The following is a 21,737-nucleotide window of genomic DNA, read 5'->3' on the forward strand; positions in this document are numbered from 1 at the left end:
TGAAAACAAGCTTGTATGAAATGCTGGGATGGAAGAAGCACAAGCTGGAATCAAGATTGCTGAGAGAAGTATCAATAACCTCAGATATGCAGATGACACCACCCTTATGGCAGAAAGTGAAGAGGAACTAAAAAGCCTCTTGATGAAAGTGAAAGAGAAGAGTGAAAAGTTGGCTTAAAGCTTAACATTCAGAAAACTAAGATCATGGCATCTGGTCCCATCACTTCATGGGAAATAGATGGGGAAACAGTGGAAACAGTGTCAGACTTTATTTTTTGGGGCTCCAAAATCACTGCAGATGATGACTGCAGCCATGAAATTAAAAGACGCTTACTCCTTGGAAGGAAAGTTATGACCAACATAGGTAGCATATTGAAAAGCAGAGACTTTACTTTACCTACAAAGGTCCATCTAGTCAAGGATATGGTTTTTCCAATGGTCATGTATGGCTGTAAGAGTTGGACTGTGAAGAAAGCTGAGCACTGAAGAATTGATGCTTTTGAACTGTGGTGTTGGAGAAGGCTCTTGAGAGTCCCTTGGACTGCAAGGAGATCCAACCAGTCCATCCTAAAGAAGATCAGTCCTGGATGTTCATTGGTGGGACTGATGCTGAAGCTGAAACTCCAGTACTTTGGCCACCTCATGCAAAGGGTTGACTCATTGGAAAAGACTGTGATGCTGGGAGAGATTGGGGGCAGGAGGAGAAGGGGATGACAGAGGATGAGATGGCTGGATGGCATCACCAACTTGATGGACATGGGTTTGAGTGAACTCCGGGAGATGGTGATGGTAGGGAGGCCTGGCATGCTGTGATTCATGGGATCACAAAGAGTCGGATACTACTGAGTGACTGAACTAACTGATGAAGAACATCTGAGATGGGAAAAAATATTTATGAAGCAGGGTAGCCAAGTTTTGAGAGACATATCACCAAGCCCTCCATTTCTGAGGAGATGGTTTTAGTGTGATGACTAAGATTTTATCTAAGGCCCCAACTTTCAAATGTTGAAAATCTAGTACCTGATGTTTTGGGAGTCACCTCCAGCTGGGGGATACTGTTCTCAAGCTAGCTCTCTTGAGTAAATTACTGCTTTTAAATCCAACAAGGTCCTTCCATTTCTCTAACAATGCATTTCATAATCTTTCTCCCCACTCTGTTTGCAAAATTCAACTGATTTTCTCTGTGCTATTGGTATTGATGCAATTCCATATACAATATTTCAAATATTTAAGTATCAATACTTTTCCACTCCTAACAATGGTATGTCATAGTTTAGGTTGCCCCATAAGTAGATCCTAGGACAAGAATTTAAGGGTTAGGAGGTTCAAGAAACACCAGTAGCTTATTGGTATGTCTCTCTAAAACACCAGTGGCTTATTGGTATTTTTCTCAAAGACATTCAATTTGTTAAAGACCCACTTTACTTGCAGAATATTTTCCAGGGCCATTATGGATTATAGTAGATCACTTGTGAACCTACTGCAGTCTAAAATCTAAGTGCAAAGAGATTGCATACAACCTGATTCAGTCACTGGCCTCAATGAAGAAGGCTAGAGTATTAACTTTTTCTGAGTCATGAAATCTAAATACCTAAGTGGGTACATCCATACAGGATTTTAAATAATGGTATCTTTTAGTACAGTCATGCCAAGTAATTCTTTTGTGACTTGTATATCTGGGTATCTCCAGAACTTGTGAAGACAGATGTTTCTGACCAGTCAATCTGTCTTTCTACTTCTGCTTCTACCAGAAACAGCTCCGGTGATTACTGCTTAAAGCAAATTCACAAAGTATGTTTCATGGAACCAACATTGAATAGATACCATAGGAAAAACAGGGTTCTGTATTTTCCAAATACAGTAGCAAGAGTATCTCCTGTCTACAGGCTCTTATGGAACTTTGCCACTTTCTCAGAAAGATGTGGAATTGAATTCCCTTATTCTTGTGGTCTTGTAACTCACCTGTAATTAACAGAAAACAGTGAAAGTAATGCTGCATAATTTCTAAGGTTATAGTCAAGGTTATATCACGGTGGCTTTCACCTTATGAGTTGAAATACGTTTTTGGAACTCTGAGTTTCCATGGAACAATCCTACTGCCCTGAGGACGCCATGCTGTTGGGAAGTACAATGGAGCCTAAATGGAAAGATCACAAGGAGAAGCCCTAATGAGATATGAAGAGAGATTCCCATCTGCTCCTACCTGCTGTTCTAGCACCAGTCACCACCTGTCTGGACCACATGAAAGATTCCAAGCCACAACCACCCAGCTGAGTCCTTCTAAAATTCCTGACTCATAGAAACTATGAAAAATAAGGAAATGATTATTGTTTTCAGACTTTAAGTTTGGGGGCATTTGTTTCACAAAAAAGTTTCTATAACAAAAATTGGGCAAAATTGAGTTAAACAAAATGCTATAGATTTTTGTTTCCCCTTGAAGGATTTCTCAGAGCCTCCCTATGTTAATGAGGATGTACATTTCCAAGACTGGCACTTAGTATGCAGTGTTTTCCAATTCTTTTTTTCAAGAAACCATTTTTATAACTACCCTCAAGGGATAACTTTGGAAAATGCTGGGCTAAAATGATGCCCTCTTTTCATGGGTCTGTTTCTTTCTTCCCCAGTGATTTGAACTACAAAAAATAAAGATTTTATTTCATTGTGATAATAAACTGAAGAACAAATAATTATTGGTCAGCCCAGAAAGAGTCACCACTTGGTAACTCCCGTGTGTGACGTACACTCGTTCCAGCAGTATCAGAGAGCAAACAGCATAAACTCTGAATGTCACTCATTATTTGCTGTGCCAATAATAGCTCCAGGATGTGCTGTTTGTTTTTCCAATGGGTTTGACAAACATTTCGATGCACTAAATTTCCATAACCCTCTGGCCCTTCTATCTTACTTTTAAACTGAAAAGCTTTTAGAAGTAGGCTAAAAAGAAAGATTCAGAGATTTTGGTCCCTAATCTCTCTGAGAGGAATGAAGGAATTATGCAGAAAAAAAATCCAAATTCCACTCCAGGGTAGTATTAATTTCTTTCTTGGTTTTAAAACAGAGTGCTTCTCCTGTACAGAAAATTCTAAAAGGTCGGGAATGAGGATTAAATTGTTAGTGATTGGGAAATTTGTACTGCTTTTGTGAGTATTAAAAAATTGGAGAGGCAATATTGAAAAAGTTAGAAATTTTTCATTTTTCTAATCGAACATGTGAAATTGGAATTGAGGTGAAGGGATCAGACTTCAGTAAATATATAACAAGGGAGTATCACCTATGATTTGATACAAGACTAGGAGTGAGGAGAAATTCTTCTGATCCCCAGTTAGGTCACTGTATGACTACAGCAAATAATCTAATCTACGTCTTGGTTTCTCAATGAATAAATCGCCACTCAGTTTTCTAGTTTCTTTACCTAAAGAATTCTAAATAGAGTCAGTGTCAGAGCTGAGACTAAGGTGAAGCCTTAGTGCCCCTTGGGCACACAATTTAAGAGAATACCAAAAATCTTAGTTATTAAGATACATAATATTTAGTGCAATATTTTTTTTCTTTTTTTTTTAAATTTTATTTTATTTTTAAACTTTACAATATTGTATTAGTTTTGCCAAATATCGAAATGAATCCACCACAGGTATACCCGCGTTCCCCATCCTGAACCCTCCTCCCTCCTCCCTCCCCTACCCTCTCTCTGGGTCGTCCCAGTGCACCAGCCCCAAGCATCCAGTACTGTGCATCGAACCTGGACTGGCGACTCGTTTCATACATGATATTATACATGTTTCAATGCTATTCTCCCAAATCTCCCCACCCTCTCCCTCTCCCACAGAGTCCATAAGACTGATCTATACATCGGTGTCTCTTTTGCTGTCACATACACAGGGTTATTGTTACCATCTTTCTAAATTCCATATATATGCGTTAGTATAGTGCAATATTTTTAAAAATCAAAGTTAATGCAAACAAAATCCATGATGAACAAAACATCAAACCTTCAACAAAGTCAGGATCAATATTACTGATTTTTCTTTTTACCCTCAGGCTCCAGTATAGCTCAGCACAGAACTGTTACCGAGCCCTTAAAGTTACATAAATTGAGCTCCACCAGTTTCTCACACATGATGATTGTGACAGACAAGAAATCGATGCTTACATTGGTTTAGGTTCTCCCATACTACTCAGAAACATACTTTTACATATAGGTTATAGTATTTATTTAAGCAAATCACTTCCATACTTTGAATGAGTCAAATTCTGATAGCCAACTTCAACAGATATAGTTACAGACATAAACACGGGTATACAGACAGACGTATATAGATAGATGGTTGTATAGACAAAGCAACCTATCCCAAATGTACTGAAATGGATTTTTTCCACTCACAGTTATTCCCATCCCTCTTCTCCCCTTCCCTATCCTGAGTTTCCTGATCAGCAGAGGTGGTTTCAGTGCACTTTCACAGGTAGGTGTAACAGAGAACACTTAGGATAGGACCTTAACAACTCACACAGGGAATCCTGTGAAGAACATTTAGCTCACACCTCTTTGCAACAGGTCTGTAATTTTGGATAAGCTGATTTGGTGCAGATTCTTTCCTCCAACAAAGAATCTGTTTCCTTTTGATCACAATAGCTTCTATATACAGCATAAGTGGGTCTTTGCTCAGTTTAAAGACAAAACTGGCACCCAAATGGATTAAAAGCCCGTTGCAACAGGCCTGGGACCTACAGATTGGGGTTTACAAATTTTTAAAAGTCCATCTTGTTTCCTAATTATTAAAGTAATATATGCCCACTATAGAAGAATAACTAAATGAAAAAGGAAAGGAAAGGCCAACTGCAATGAGACAGTAAAATGATGTAGCTCCTTTGGAAAAGACTCTAGCAGTTTCTCAAAAATATCAAATATAGAGTTCTCATGTGATAGAGCAATTTGACGACCAGGTACCTAGCTAAGAGAACTGAAAACAAACACACGTCCACACACAAATTCATAAGTAAATGCTCATAGCAACATTGTCCATAGTGGACAAAAAGTGGGAACAATACAAATGTCCATCAACAGATGAATGGATGAATGGATAAACAAAATGTGGTATCATCCACACTGAGGAAACCAGAATTGAAAGAGACACGTGTACCCCAATGTTCATCGCAGCACTGTTTATAATAGCCAGGACATGGAAGCAACCTAGATGTCCATCAGCAGATGAATGGATAAGAAAGCTGTGGTACATATACACAATGGAGTATTACTCAGCCATTAAAAAGAATACATTTGAATCAGTTCTAATGAGGTGGATGAAACTGGAGCCTATTATACAGAGTAAGCCAGAAAGAAAAACACCAATACAGTATACTAACGCATATATATGGAATTTAGAAAGATGGTAACAATAACCCTGTATACAAGATAGCAAAAGAGACACTGATGTATAGAACAGTCTTTTGGACTCTGTGGGAGAGGGAGAGGGTGGGATGATTTGGGAGAATGGCATTGAAACTTGTATAATATCATATATGAAACGAGTCGCCAGTCCAGATTCGATGCACGATACTGGATGCTTGGGGCTGGTGCCCTGGGATGACCCAGAGGGATGGTATGGGGAGGGAGGAGGGAGGATGGTTCAGGATGGGGAACACATGTATACCTGTGGCGGATTCATTATGATATGTGGCAAAACCAATACAATATTGTAAAGTTAAAAAATAAAATAAATATGGTATCATCAATTAACAAAGGAGTTACTTATCCATAAAAAAAGAATGAAATACTGATCCATGCTACAATGTGGATGAACCTTAAAAACATGATGCTAAGGAGCCAAATCCATTTAGGCATTTCCATACAACTTGTATGGAATTCTCAGCCTTGTAATGCTCAGCCACAACATAACCAATAAATTGGGCTTTGGGATTGAAATGCACACTCTGCTATATTTAAAACAGATAACCAAGAAGGACCTACTGGTAAAAAATGTATATATAACCCATACACTGAAACTGTCAGTCATGAAGAAGATTCTCTAAAGAAAATACTAGAATAAGGAAGTAATTGTGCTGGAGGAGATGTCTAGGAAATAGTGGATGACAAGTAGGCAGGGGGATCAAAGCAGTCTTACCCTGAAAATTAACTCTGACTTAAGTCCGACACCATCAGTTCAGTTCAGTCGCTCAGTTGAGTCTGACTCTTTGCGACCCCATGAATCGCAGCACGCTAGGCCTCCCTGTCTATCACTCACTCCGGAGTTCACTCAAACTCACGTCCATCGAGTCGGTGATGCCATCCAACCATCTCATCCTCTGTCGTCCCCTTCTCCTCCTGCCCCCAGTCCCTCCCAGCATCAGAGTCTTTTCCAATGAGTCAACCCTTTCCATGAGATGGCCAAAGTACCGGCGTTTCAGCTTTAGCATCATTCCTTTCAAAGAACATCCAGGGCTGATCTCCTTTAGAATGGACTGGTTGGATCTCCTTGCAGTCCAAGGGACTCTCAAGAGTCTTCTCCAACACCACAGTTTAAAAGCATCAATTCTTCGGCGCTCAGCTTTCTTCACAGTCCAACTCTCACATCCATACATGACCGCTGGAAAAACCATAGCCTTGACTAGACGGACCTTTGGCAAACAGAACACTACAATGGAATCTGTTTTGAGGGGACTTCTATAACGTATCATCCAAATTGACAAGGGCATTTATTTTTATTGACTGTCAAATCTTCCAGATCAAAAGGGTATTTACTTTTATGGAATGTTAAAACAGCCACAACACAGTTCTTCTAGAGCAAAGCCAACTTTCTAAACCATAGCTCCAGACACAACCTTGGCTATTTTCCTAGGAAGATTACATTCTTTTCAGAAATCCTTTTGTGAAGCTACGTAATCTCTTGCTCCTCAAAGGACAGTCTGAATTTTTGTAACATCACTTGCTACACAACAAACTCAAACTCTTAGACATTTTAAATAAATAAATAACATATGATTGGTGTCATGGAAATGATAAGTCTAATCTGTGGCTGTCACATTTATCCTCTAACAATCCCCTCCCAGATTAAAAAAAAAAAAAAGGCCATGAGTATTTGAATGTGAAATGGCACACATTATTGACAGAGTAATCACTTGGTGACAGTCTCTGCTTTGGGGGGAGAGGTCATAGAACACTAGGTTATAGAACACTGGGCCCTCAGTGAGTCTGGAAATGGAGATATTTCAGGATTTTCCGTTTGTATCTTCCTGAATGGTAACCCAAATCCAAGCTGACTCCAAATCAGGTCAGCCCTCCCAGCACCTTACTGCTCTTAACAGCAGTGTCTACATCACCAGGGAGCTTGTGAGAATTGCAGAGTCTGCATTTTAACAGCACCCCCAGGGGATCTGTGCACACAAAGTTTTAGATGCCTTGTATATTAAAATATGAGATTTGCTGCTCTAGTACACACTCCTCCAAGATACTTCTTTGTATACAAAGTAGAGCAGAAAATGCAAATTTTTAAGGAACTTAAGCTAAAAATATTAAGGGTCATAGAAAAAAATCTCCCCTGGACAAGAGAACATTTCATTAGTTTAGCCAGTATTTGGAAACTTTTATTACATGCTAGCAGGTTGCTAAGTTTCCACTTCAACTTTAAAATAGCAATGTGATAAGAAAATAAAATAGCAGTAGAAACTAAATCATCAATGATATCAAGGATGTTTTTAAATCACCATGAGGAATTAGTTCTAACCGTAATGTAGATGAGTCATACTGAGAAATCATGGCCGGTGAGCTCATATATAAAGGTCTCTGAAAGATAGCAACGCAGACGTAAAAAATAACCATTGTATTAGAGACCTAGTTCCTGAGGAGAATCTTCCTCCCTAAAAGAATTCTTCCTGGAGGATTCTTCAGTGTTTCATTCCTAGGGAAACTTACAACAACCGGTATTTGAACCTGAGCTCAAGGCGGAGAAGGCAGTGGCCACCCACTCCAGTACTCTTGTCTGGAAAATCCCATGGACGGAGGAGCCTGGTGGGCTGCAGTCCATGGGGTCGCTAGGAGTTGGACACGATTGAGCGACTCCACTTTCACTTTTCACTTTCATGCATTGGAGAAGGAAATGGCAACCCACTCCAGTGTTCTTGCCTGGAGAATCCCAGGGACGGGGGAGCCTGGTAGGCTGCCGTCTATGGGGTCGCACAGAGTCAGACATGACTGAAGCTACTTAGCAGCAGCATGAGCTCAAGGGCCCATCAAAATTATACTCTGTCGGGTTAAGACCTGAGTAGGTGGGGGCAGAAAGAGGAAGGCATCCACTTGGGGGACTGGATGTTCTACTTCCAACAAAGCATGAGTTATATGCTGATTCAAAGTTTCAGTAATACGTACACTATAGTTAGAAAACCAGGTAATGGGAACAAAAATAGTCACACCTCAATAAAGTAATATTGAATAGGATAAATGTCTTCTAGACATTAAAAACTTAAATGCTAGGGATGTGTGCATCTGGTTGGCCTCTAGCATATTTCCCAAAAGGGAATTCTGATGGTGCATTGGTAGATGACAAGAGAATATGGGTCCTCTCAGCGGTCAAATGTCAGACTGGAACCTATTCTTCTTTGTTCAATTGAGTACTTTGGAAAGTTATATAACATGGGGCATTTGCAAACCAAAGAATATTCTTGCTATAAAAATACAGAGAAAAATTATTAATATTATAAAATCAAGTAAAAATTTTAAAAACATATCTATTTTCAAAAACACAGAAGAAAGTAACTTCACAAAATTATGAAAAAACCCAATAAAAACAGAACTGAGATACCAGGCTGATATAAAAAGGTCGACAGCAAGGAAATGACATTAATGTAAATAAATCTAGTGTTGCAATAGCTAACTACAGCCCATCTTGAAGGTGGTGCAGAGCAAAGGAAACAGATGAAGATGGTAACATAAAAAGAGACAGCAATAGATTACAAAGTTCCAATCAGCTGGCCATTGATATCATCCAGAAAAACCAATATAAAAGGGAGCCTTCTGGCTAAAGGCTGAGTGAGGAGGTCAACAAACCCTTTCCCCCCAACAGCATTAAACAATAATCTGTGAAACATTTGTGCTTAAAAAAAGAGCTGACCTGTAAGTAGGAACAGTGGGAGTCTGAAGCATTCTTGCCTGGAGCCCCTCCAGCTTAGTAGGCAGGGGGCAGGCTGTGCTCCGGGGGAAGGGAGTTCGCTCCACTTGGAGGGATGGCAACACCCTTGTCCAGTAGCATTGGTGGTGGAAGTGATGAGGTCAGGACTGGCGCGAGTATGTTCCTAGCTCAGGCTTTGCTAGGACTTGGCAAGTGGGAGGGAGAAGGGATTAACTGCAAGTGAGGACAAAGGGACTTTTGGGGATGATGAAAATGTTCTGAAGCCAAAAATCACTGAACTCTTTACCACTAAGCATGTGCAAATTTTATATGAAATTGATACACTAATAAAAGTTTTTAAAAATCATATATAAAAAGGAAAACTTCCTATGGTGAAAAAAAAGCTTGAATTTATAACTCTAATGAGCTCACCATGCCCCTGGCAGAGATTATTGTTGCTCAGACTCCAACTTGTCTTGCCAACCATTTTATTCTCATGCCAAAAACTGTATAAGAACTATGACCTTATCCATGCAGGAAAAGAAAGCCACACAGATTACTGCACAGGAAGAACAATCACACTAAACCCAAGCTTCCCCTGTGCAAAAGTAAATAATAAAAGGAAAAAAATTTTATAGAATTTTAATAGGACAAATTGAGCTCTCAGAATTGTCTGCCAAACTGAGCTGTAGCTCTTGTCAAGGTAACAGAAATACAATCAAGTGCGCTTATTTGAGGGTTTAATCCCTGGGTCAGGATGATCCCTTGGAGAAGGAAATGGCAACCCACTCCAGTATTCTTGCCTGGAGAATCTCATGGATAGAGGAGCCTGGAAGGCTACAGTCCATGAGGTCACAAAGAGTTAGACATGAATGAAGCGATTTAGCAGCAGCAGCAGCAGCAGCAGTGCTTGTCTGATGAAGAGTTAGTTTACAGTTACAATTGATTCCTCTAAATAGAAGAGAATATGCATTTCAGAAGGAGTTTAACTTGTAAACAATATCCCCCCCAATACTTCATAGAAACCCATCTACTGCAAATCTCTGGAGCCTCAAGTTCAATAGCCAAACCCATCTACTGCAAATCTCTGGAGCCTCAAGTTCAATAGCCTTCAGTGATAGTCAAATAACATGAAGGAAGAAGCCAGGTGTATTTCTATGGGGCCAGAGTCAGCATTTGGGGGTTCAGTACTGCTGTTGATAGCTCACTTCTGCATCAGAGAGTGGTGAGGACTGTGGCAGGGGTTCCAAGAAGACTGACACTTTTCAAGAATGAGAAACTGCAACCATGTTGCTGGGACTTTTAATTTTTCAAAAGAAATCAGACTACCTAGATTTTATATTTAAAAATCTTGTTTATTCATCAGAAAATAGTTTGTCCAGAATAAGTGGCTTTCATGTTGTTCCATGTTTACAGAAACCTTTCTTCAAATCAAATTCTCCATAGAACACAAAATATGAGCTAGAACTAGATTATCTTTCAAATACCTATGATTTTGCTTGTACTCGCTGAGTTATGTCCAACTCCATGAACCCCATGGACTGTAGCCCACCAGGCTCCACTATCTATGGGCTTTCCCAGGCAAGAATACTGGAGCAGGTTGCCATTTCCTTCTCCAGGGTATCTTCCTGACCCAGGGATTGAACTCATATCTCCTGCAATTCTTTACCACTGAGCCACCAGGAAAGCCCCCCGTGATTCTATGAGATACTAAATAAGAGTTGGCTGAGTAATGAATGGTCTGTTATCTAGCTGGTCAGCATATTTAACTTATGCCAATCTAACTCACTAGGTTAGCTCAATTTAATATGTATTAAGTGATTATTATTGACCGGACATTTGCCTTTATGGATGCATGAGCACACCACTGACAGTCAAACATACTTATTTCAGGGCAGGGAAACCAGAACACACAGAGGATGTAGAAAATCCTTCTTGTAGAGGAGGAGGTGGAAGATGTCAGTCAAGGAGACTTTTCCACTGTGCCTTCAAGGATGGGTTAAGTTTTTCCAAGCAGAAACAGGACAGGGAGTGTCCAACAGCCTGAAGAAACACAATAGGTGTGAAAGTGCACAGTACCCCCAGGGAAGATAAGACAGCTGGCACACAAGAAGAAACAGCACCTAGAAATTAAGCATTAACCTGTAAACTGGTGAGTAATTGAATTACACTAATTATTTTCTTACAGTGATTTGCAAGGAGGCAGAGAAAAAAAGAGACCTCAGAGTCTTAAGGATATAAATCCTAGCTTATGTTAATAAAACGTGTATTCAGTTATACATTTTCAGTTAGAATCATAAGATCATCTGTTAAAATTTTAATAAGTCAAATCCTCTTAAACTTTATAGATACTTATAGAAAAAATACCTACCGATTTTTTACACAAAATATGGACTTGATTGTCATCAATTTAGTCTTAACTTCTAAGATGAAAATCTATGAACTCATAAAGAAAACAATTTAAACCATCCCAAACTACTTTTCCAATCAATTTTTGGGGCTGCTTCCTCAGTTTTCTAAAAATCCTTAACAACTGGAATGATTAGCTGAAATGCAGACTGAAATCTTGTTCAAAAAACAGATGAGACAGAGTCCTATTTATATCTTTAACAAGGACTATAAAACTTACAGAAGAGATACTGAAACATTCCACATTTCTGGGGTTGAGTCATCCCACAATATAATTTTCAGGTCAGACTTAAGCCTATAACTGCCATTCAGGGCTACTAAACCACTTGAGGGAATCCTGGGTTATGTTCACTCTTAATAGATTACAGGTGACCTTTGAAGCAGGTTTCAACTGTATGGGCCCACTTACATGAGGATTTTTTTTTCCAGTAAATACTGCACCTGTATTTTCATTTTGCAGATCTTTAACTAACTGGCTATGGTGGGGGAAGTCTATATTTGATTAGAGATCACAATATGTGGAATCAAAAGAACTAGGGTTTGAGTCCTGATTCTACAAACTATCCAGCTTCCTGCTCCATCCCCACACTCTCACAGTGTTCAGCAGTCAACCGTATATTTGTAAGGTATACCATATTTTAAAATATGTGTTTAATACAATATTTATTTTCCCATTTAGTGCCTCTTTGAAGTTGAAAGAACCCTCTATTCTTTTTATATTCTTTCTGCCTATTGTTATCATTGTTGTTCAGTTACCCAGTTGTGTCCACTTCTTTGTGACCCCACCTATTATGTTCAGTTGCTCAGTCATGTCCAACTCTTTGCAGACACACAAATTAGGGCTCCCAATTTTTTTCCAGTACTAAAAAGACAGTGTAATTGGATTCTCCATCTTTTAAGTTTGTCTCACCACAAATTCTACAGTGGGTCTATTGACAGTTTCTCACATACTTTGATGTGCAATAAATAGTAGAAGATGCTTGTTAAGCATAATATTGAAAAAGATCTCACACAGCTTAAAAATATCCATAGTTCGATAAGATAAAAACAAGAAGGGAGAAAATAAGAATAAACAGGAAAAGAAGGCAGAAAAAACTGAGGACAAAGTTTTAGGGTGGTTTACAAAATATAAGTCATAACATGCTCTGTCTTATTAAGATGTTTGATTTCACTTTCAGGGTCTAAGAACTACCATATACACAAAGTAAATACTTATTTTTACATTAAAAAACATGTTTAATTTCACAAATCTGAGTCTGGATTTCCTTACAGCAAAGTTGAAGAAGAAAGCATAATCATACTTTCTATAAAGTAAACACAAACAAGTTGTCAGAAGAATGACAAATATTCCTCAGTCTGAGTTTCTTGAGAAATTTATTTCATGGACCCTTATAAAGAGGACAATTTGTAACATAGCTATAAAGAATATTTTGCCTTGAAAGTTTAATAATCCATGAACTTTGAAGAGGGCAAATAAAGTGCTAAAAAATCAAAAAGGAAAGCATTCTTGACAGTGCTACTCCTTGGGGAGCCACACAGTGACTCACAAGTGAATCCTTAAAGACATCAGTACAAAAATGCAAGATGACTGCTTTTTATAAGATCCCTCAAAACAGGTCAAGTGTTTGAGCAATCACCAGCAACTCAGTCTCTCTCTTAGGACCTCAGGATCATCATTTACAAAAAGGGGGGAGCTGATAAGGAGATGGAATAACCTAGATAATCTCTAAGAAATGTCTTTCTAGCTCTGAAAAAATGTTTGTAATTCTTGACTAAATTCTTACTGAGCGCCTACTATGTGTCCTGTGTGCTGTTTCCTGGATAAAAAGAATTCTAAACACACACACACACAGACACACACACACACCCAGACACACACACACACACACACACACGACACATGTGCCCTCTGAGTGTTTTATAATCTTGCTATTCTGAAGAGTAGACTTGCTATTGTTTGCCTGTTATTATATTGCCACCCTGCTTATTTAACTTATATGCAGAGTACATCATGAGAAACGCTGGGCTGGAGGAAGCACAAGCTGGAATCAAGATTGCTGGGAGAAATACCAATAACCTCAGATATGCAGATGACACCACCCTTATGGCAGAAAGAGGCAGAAAGAGCCTCTTGATGAAAGTGAAAGAGGAAAGTGACAAAGTTGGCTTAAAGCTCAACACTCAGAAAACTAAGATCATGGCATCTGATCCCATCACTTCATGGCAAATAGATGGGGAAACAGTGGAAACAATGGTTGACTTTATTTTTCTGGGCTCCAAAAATCACTGCAGATGGTCATTGCAGCCATGAAATTAAAAGACGCTTACTCCTTGGAAGGAAAGTTATGACCAACCTAGACAGCATATTAAAAAGCAGAGACATTACTTTGTCAACAAAGGTTCATCTAGTCAAGGCTATGGTTTTTCCAGTGGTCATGTATGGATGTGAGAGTTGGACTATAAAGAAAGCTGAGCACTGAAGAATTGATGCTTTTGAACTGTAGTGTTAGAGAAGACTCTTGAGAGTCCCTTGGACTACAAGGAGATCCAACCAGTCCATTCTAAAGGAGATCAGTCCTGGGTGTTCATTGGAAGGACTGTTGTTGAAGCTGAAACTCCAATACTTTGGCCACCTGATGCAAAAAGCTGACTCATTGGAAAAGACTCTGATGCTGGGAAACATTGAGGGCAGGAGGAGAAGGGGACAACAGAGGATGAGATGGTTGGATGGCATCACCAACCCGATGGACATGGGTTTGGGTGGACTCTGGGAGTTGGTGATGGACAGGGAGGCCTGGTGTGCTGCGGTTCATGGGTTGCAAAGAGTCGACATGACTGAGCGACTGAACTAAACTGAACTGAATAGACAGAAAGAGTCTAGTATTTGCACACCCAATGATCCATGAAAGTCAACAGAGAGCAGACACCCTCTGTCCTTCTAAACTGTTTATCTCTGAACTTAGATGAAGCCTGGAAACTCTTATTGAATATTCAAAACTCTTTGTTGACAGTTTCTGTCAGACAAGTTTTCAAACTAATTTGTGCACAGGTGCATATGCTAAACAAGGCACTTAACCCATTGTTTTAAATGGACATTGTGTTCAAACTCCCAGGCATGTTTTCCACTATTAAAAACCCTTAACTGAAAACATAACTAAAATGTGTTGGGCTTTTGAAAACTTGGGGCAATATTGTGCAGAAAAGGCAAAGCCCCCAGTAATTGGATGAGAATAAATGAAGGGAGAATAGAAAAAAATTAATAATCTAAAAAGGAATTTTAAATGGTAATAGTAGAATCTTCAAGTCATTTTATAATGTCATTATGCTCAGCACCTCCCAGATAACACAAATATGTATCTTTATATACATATCATACATATACCATATATATATTTATACATATGTATGTATGGGTGTGTATATTATAGGGCAACAAAATTTGCCACCTAAAATTTCTCTTTGGCTTGCAGATTATTTTGAGTTGAAAACAATCAAGGCCTAAAAAACTCAGGAAGAAACTTTGACCTTCCACCTAACTGCCTGAAGAATTTAGAAAGAGGCTGTGATCCCTTACAGGAATAGAGCTGTCACCAGAGACGTCTGCAATGAATATGGGCTGAGTGTGGTGGGGGGACTCTTAGAGATCTGAGTCCACTCTGTGTCCCATTGTGTCTCATGGCCCAGCAAACATCTGTTTATAAACATCTGCTTTTCCATCTTTATGGAATTTACCTTTCCCCCTTTTGAAGTCCCAAACCACTACCCTCAACATCCTGTTTTATCTTTAGTTGAAGATGGTATTTAAGGTGAGGGTTTTAGTCATTTTGGTGAGTTAGTCTTTCTGAGTCTCTCCCATGTATACATGTTATTATAATTTTGTGTGATTGTCTTCCTGTTACTCTATCTAATGCCAATTTAATTCTTAGAGCAGCCAGAAGAACTTAGAAAGGTAGAGGAAAATTTCTTCATCCCCAACAATATACCTATACACGTGTGTCTTTCCCATAATAAGATGTAATACGTATAAGGCTTCCCTGATAGCTCAGTTGGTGAAGAATCTTCCTGCAATGCAGGAGACCCCAGTTTGATTCCTGGGTCAGGAAGATGTGCACATAGGGAGAATGCCATGTGAAGATGAAGACAGAGATTGGGGTGATGCTTTACAAGCCAAGGAACGCCAAAGATTATCAACCAACCACCAGAACCAAGAAGAGAGGGCTGGAATGAATTCTCCCTGACAGGCTCAGAAGGAACCATCCCTGCTGACATCCTGATCTCAGACTTTCAGCCTCCAGAACCATAAGACAATAAATTTCTGTGGCTGAAGCCACTCAGATTACAGACCTTTGCTAAGACAGCTCTAAGCAAATTAATGGTCCTCTGGGGTGGCACTAGTGGTAAGAACCCCTGGGTTGGGAATATCCCCTGGAGGAGGGCATGGCAACCCACTCTAGTATTCTTGCCTGGAGAATCCCATGGACAGAGGAGCCTGGCTGGCTACAGTCCATGGGATCGCAAAGAGTTGGACACGACTGAAGCGGCTTAGCACAGCACACACAGTGCAAGCAAATTAATACAATGTGAATGAGAGTGACACTTCTCAAAGGATGCCTTTTTATGCTATGTTCATTTCTTAAACCCAGTGAATGTAGTGGCACGTTCACTATATTACATTTTTATATAATTCCACACAAAAGAGATACTGTTTTATGGGGAGGGAGTGGGAAAGTGGGTAGAAAGTCATTAGAATCCAATCCATGCAATTCCCTGCAGGGCAAAAACTGTTCTACAAGGGGGCCTGTGGTGATACCTGAAGAACACCCCTTAAGTGCTGGAAAAGTCGCTTTAGGCCCTGGTCTGTCATAGCCTGGCCAGCATGGCAGCAGCAGTGCAGAGTGAGAGAGCTGGGCTGGCAGCGAACCAGAGCCACCTGCCAATGATCCTCCAGGATACAGCAGTCTTCAATCTGGACCTGCTTCCCTGGGAAGGTGCTGCTGCTGCTGCTAAGTCGCTTCAGTCGTGTCCGACTCTGTGCGACCCCATAGACGGCAGCCCACCAGGCTCCCCAGTCCCTGGGATTCTCCAGGCAAGAACACTGGAGTGGGTTGCCATTTCCTTCTCCAATGTATGAAAGTGAAAAGTGAAAGTGAAGTCGCTCAGTCGTGTCCAACTCTTAGTGACCCCATGGACTGCAGCCTACTAGGCTCCTCCATCCATGGGATTTTCCAGGCAGAGTACTGGAGTGGAATGCCATTGTCTTCTCCTCCTGGGAAGGTGAGGGGGGGTTAAAGAACAATAACAAATAAACCTTAAAGCCCTCCCTTCAACAACACCACAGAAAAGGGCTACTCGTGCCACAAAGTTTCCTAAGCGCCAACATGTGTCAGGAAACTCGTAACCACACAGAAATGGTGCCGGCCCTCATGCCACTCAGAGGCTAGTGGGGAGGCTGGCCTTCATCAGGTGGTCACATGCAAAACTGAATTAGCAACCCTGATAAATGCTAAAGTATAAGACGCTGAGCGATTATATTAGAAGTGTCAGGGTTCTGAACCCAATTACTGTGTGTTTGGGAGAGTTCCCAAATCACCAAGCGATTCCCCAACTCCAACTGGGTGTCCTACAATTCAACTCAGTCCCAACACTATCTGGAGCAGTGTCAGATCCCACAGCCTACGGGCTCAGTCCCACAAGACTGTCCCTGACATCAGATGATAACTGCAAGGCCAGGGGCTACCTTTGCTTCTGATCAGCTGGCTATAAATCAAAGGTTCCCATGAACCCCTCCTTGGGCTCAATTAAGTTTCTAGAGCAGCTCACAGAACTCGGGAAAGCTTTTTACTCACTAGATTACCTGCTACTGCTACCAGTTTATTACAAAGGACATCAAAGGATACAAATCTACAGCAAGATGAAGCGATACACAGGACAAAGTCTTGAACAAAGGAGCTCTGTCCTCAGGCAGTTTGAGGCCCAATAGGTGGTATTTGGAAGAGTTCCAGTTCCCCAACTTGGAAACTCTCTGAAAAAACCTTTGGGATTTTTATGGAGGCTTCTTTACAAGGGCATGATTGGTTAGATCACTGGCCATTGGTGTCTGGTTCAGAGTCCCGCCCTTCTTCTTTCTCCAGAGGTCACGAGTTGGAAGTTCCAAGTTCTACGGTTAGTTTCTCTGTACCCAGCCCTATCCATACATGTCTTCAAAAGTCACTCATTAACTAAACCAGTTGTGATGGAAAAGTTATGAATAATAAGATACCTGTTCCACCTTTATGGCTCTGAAGCATTTTCAGGAACTGAAGACAAGAGACCAAATATGATAACAAAATATACTCCCATTGCTCTTATTGCTCAGGAAAGTCCGAGGATTTGGGGAGCTGTGAGCCAGGAACATGGACAAAGACAAAAATATATTAAAAAAAACATATTTTTGCCCATCTAAATGACCAAATATACATTTCTTACAAATCACAATATCACAAGGTGACATTGGAAAGTTAGAGAAGCCTTCCTTAGGAAGAGATACTTACACTGAGAGGAGGGGTGGAGAGATATTTATACTGAGTGGAGGAGGATGAGAATTCACATGTCAAAGTGGGAGGGTGGCAGGTGAGAGAGGCTCTGAGGCCAGAGGGCTTGGCACAGAGAAAATAATAAAGGCAGGCATGACTAGCATTTAGACAGTGATTAGGAGTGACCCAGGACAAGGCTGTAAGATAGGTCAGGTCACACTATGTGTGCTTTGCAGGGCACGATGAAGGCTGAACTCAATGGGATTAAACAAGGATCAGATTTGAATTTAAGAAAATATCACTCTGCCTACCTCATGGAGGTTTTATAAATCATTTTTAATAATCTCCCCTCCTCTATAGGGAAAAATTATTTTCTATAATAATTATTATTTTCTGGACTTGTTTAGCTTTAGGGCTGTGCTGTGTGCTGTGCTTAGTCACTCAGTCATGTCCAACTCTCTGCTGCCTCATGGACTATATCCTGCCAGGCTCCTCTGTCCATGGGATTCTCCAGGCAAGGATACTGGAGTGGGTTGCCATTTCCTCCTCCAGGGGATCTCCCTGACCCAGGGATCGAACCTGCATCTCTTAAATCTGCATAACCTGCGTCTCTTATGTCTCCTGCATTGGCAAGTGGGTTCTTTACCACTAGCGCCACCTAGGAAGCCCCAATAGCTTTAAAAATGTATTTTCCATTTTAAAGACACTTTTGAAATGTAGTAAATCACTTCATGTATGAACAAAAAAGTACATGCACCAACGTTTTGCTGTTTTAAATGTTAAAATTATGACGTGTCTATGAGGGCACATAGAATAATAGAACTGAAGTAACTCAAGTTCTGTTTCCTTATCTTCATAATCCCTATGCTACTGTTTAGTTTGGATCTACTGGTTAAATGCTTGAATGTGTAGTCACATAAGGACTAGAGACATGAACTAAAAATAATCCACAATTTCTGATCCTGATCCATCAAGAACTCAACTTTCAAATCAATGCAGATTGGTCTGAAGTGTCCACTATTTTCAGGAGACTACTATGTAACTAGGACATCTCTTGAGTAATTTCCATGTATCAATAGAATGGAATGTTTATTAGAGGATAAGTATTAAAATGGCTAACTAAAGCTTATATAATCATTATTAAAATTATTAAAATTCAGCAGCTACTGCAGCAATTGAACTTATATCTTAAAAAGATTTTTTTCAGGGATTAGTACTTCACTGCCGAAATTATTTAGAATTTCCTGTGCATGCTGATAACAACAGACTGACTTTTAATACATATAATTTTTGCTTTTCAACCCTTTACAGTCAGATCATCCAGCAACTGACTGCACCTGGGCAGATCTTCCCTTTCCCCCGGTGCTCGGGACACTACTGGTGTGAAAGATGCATTGAAGGAGAGCCAGGGATGTGGAGGAGGCCACTAGGAAAGAAGCCAATGGAGAGAAAATAGAGACTTAACTGGGATGGTGAATTTGAGAGAGATGTAGGTGTTAGGTGTTAAGGCTTGGTGACTACATGGATATGCAGGTGGGGCAGGAAGAAGAGCATTCTAGCCCCTAGCGTTTTGGAGGGGATACCCAGTGGAATGGCTGTCTCACTGGTATGTAGAGGGGGACTGAAGCCATAAGAATTGATGCCATTGCCTGGGGAGAGGCATTTGTTCTCAATCATGTAATAGTTCTCAATCATGACGACTCTAATATTTAGAAGAGGATCCACTGCTAAATATTATTTCCAGTTTGCAACTGGAAAACCAAAGTGGTTCCATCACTTTTCCACAGCAAGTTAGAAAACCCAGGGTTAATTTTTGACTCATCACGTGCACCCGATAACTCAGCCAAATTGCATTTTAGGAATATCCTTTGGAGATGCTGAAAAGAAATATAGGGCTTGTCACTCTGCCATACCAGGGGACAACTGCCTACAGATGTCATGGTCTCTGGGACAGCTGGAATTTAGACTTAAAGAGCAGGTGGTATGAAGGCAGCAAGGCAGATTTCTTTTCTCTATAAACAGATTTTTTAAAAGATTTAAGCACAGTTTCAGGAAGTCCAGGAAGGCTGCTGGAAGATGTAGAAGAAAAACAGGAGAGCATGGTATTACTATAACCAAGACACGACAGAGGACACCTATACTGTGTCAATGGTTCCCTCCTGAGGCAGATGTATTTTCTCCCCAGTTAGACCAGGATCTCCTTGAGAACAGGACTGGATTTTCTAATATCCCCAGTGCTTAGACACAGGGTCTCACACATGGTTGCTGCTGCTGCTACTGCTGATGCTAAGTCGCTTCAGTCGTGTCCGGCTCTGTGCGACCCCATACATCTATGGGGTCAGCCCCAGTCTCCCCCGTCCCTGGGACTCTCCAGGCAAGAACACTGGAGTGGGTTGCCATTTCCTTCTCCAATGCATGAAAGTGAAAAGTGAAAGTGAAGTCGCTCAGTCGTGTCTGACTCTAGCGACCCCATGGACTGCAGCCCACCAGGCTCCTCCGTCCATGGGATTTTCCAGGCAAGAGTACTGGAGTGGGGTGCCATTGCCTTCTCCAGCTGCTGCTGCTAGGTGCCCAATAATTGCAAAATGATGGTAAATCAGATGGGCTAGAAGGAACACTGGGCTTGGAATCAATTACCTGGACCTAGATCCAGCTCTAGGAAAAATCAAACATTCAGCCTCAATCAAATACTTTAACTCATCTGAGATTGTCCCGAACAGTGTCTTTTAGCTCTAAAATTCTACAGAAAGGATAAACAGTTCCAGGATAAGTAGCATTTTGCTCTCCATTCATCAGAATGAATCACAGATTCAAAATTCAGAACTTGAAGGGGCCTTACACACCATCTCTTTGCTTTACTCCCCTTGTTCTATGGAAGCCCAGGCTGAAAATGAGCCTTTATTTCAGAAAAGATGTCAGGATTTGAATCCACATCTTCTCCTTTTCAAGAAGCCCACTATTCATCTTATAAGTTCACCATCTTTCTTCATGCATAGAACTAAAATGAAACTGTTTTTATAGATCTTCCCCCTACCCTCAATATTTTCTCTTTAAAGTGTCGTTTTGCACAGGGAGCTCAAACCGGTGCTCTGTGACAATCTAGAGGGGTGGGATGGGGTGGGAGGTGGGAGGGATGTTCAAGAGGGAGGGGACATATATACACCTATGGCTGATTCATTTTGATGTATGGCAGAAATCACAATACTGTAAAGCAATTATCTTCCAATTAAGAATAAAAATTTAAAAGTGTCATTAGGGTTCATTCCTGGGAATTCCACATTCATATTATAACAAACTAAAAACGATCAGTGAAGGCCACTTGATTCTCTGAATATGGATGTGCATACATACACAACGGAAACTGTAACTGAAGCATCACTCAGAAACTCTGCTTATTTACTTCCCGTCTATCTTTCCGATCCCTTGCACAGTATTAAAAGTGTCAGCTGTGACAAAGAGATGAGAAAACTTCAGCACTGTTAACAAGACTAAACCTTGCTAGCCACATACACTCCTTCCACTGCAGTTAGTGACGCTTCACTCAGAACAAAATAAAACAGACCATTGGAGAAAGGAATAGACCAATGTTTTTACTCTGGCCTAATCAAAAGACTCTGTGCTGCTTAATCTTGCCACACACACACACACATACACACAAAACCAGCTTCAGAAAACTTGTTTTGCAATATAAAATACAGTGGAAATGAAAAGCAAGTTT

At 40.5% G+C, this 21,737-nt stretch overlaps 1 long non-coding RNA gene across 1 annotated transcript in view; it reads right to left on the reverse strand.

Annotated features, from left to right (window-relative positions):
* LOC109562716 (uncharacterized) overlaps positions 1–9,307 on the reverse strand; it is a 37,084-nt gene extending 27,777 nt beyond the window's left edge. Inside the window, exon 1 of the long non-coding RNA XR_002181197.2 lies at positions 9,102–9,307. This is a non-coding gene — a long non-coding RNA (uncharacterized lncRNA). The remainder of the gene's footprint in view (positions 1–9,101) is intronic.
* Between the last annotated feature and the right edge of the window lie 12,430 nt (positions 9,308–21,737).

The sequence above is a fragment of the Bos indicus genome, chromosome 8 (genome assembly GCF_029378745.1).
Source record: "Bos indicus isolate NIAB-ARS_2022 breed Sahiwal x Tharparkar chromosome 8, NIAB-ARS_B.indTharparkar_mat_pri_1.0, whole genome shotgun sequence".
Lineage (NCBI taxonomy): Eukaryota > Metazoa > Chordata > Mammalia > Artiodactyla > Bovidae > Bos > Bos indicus.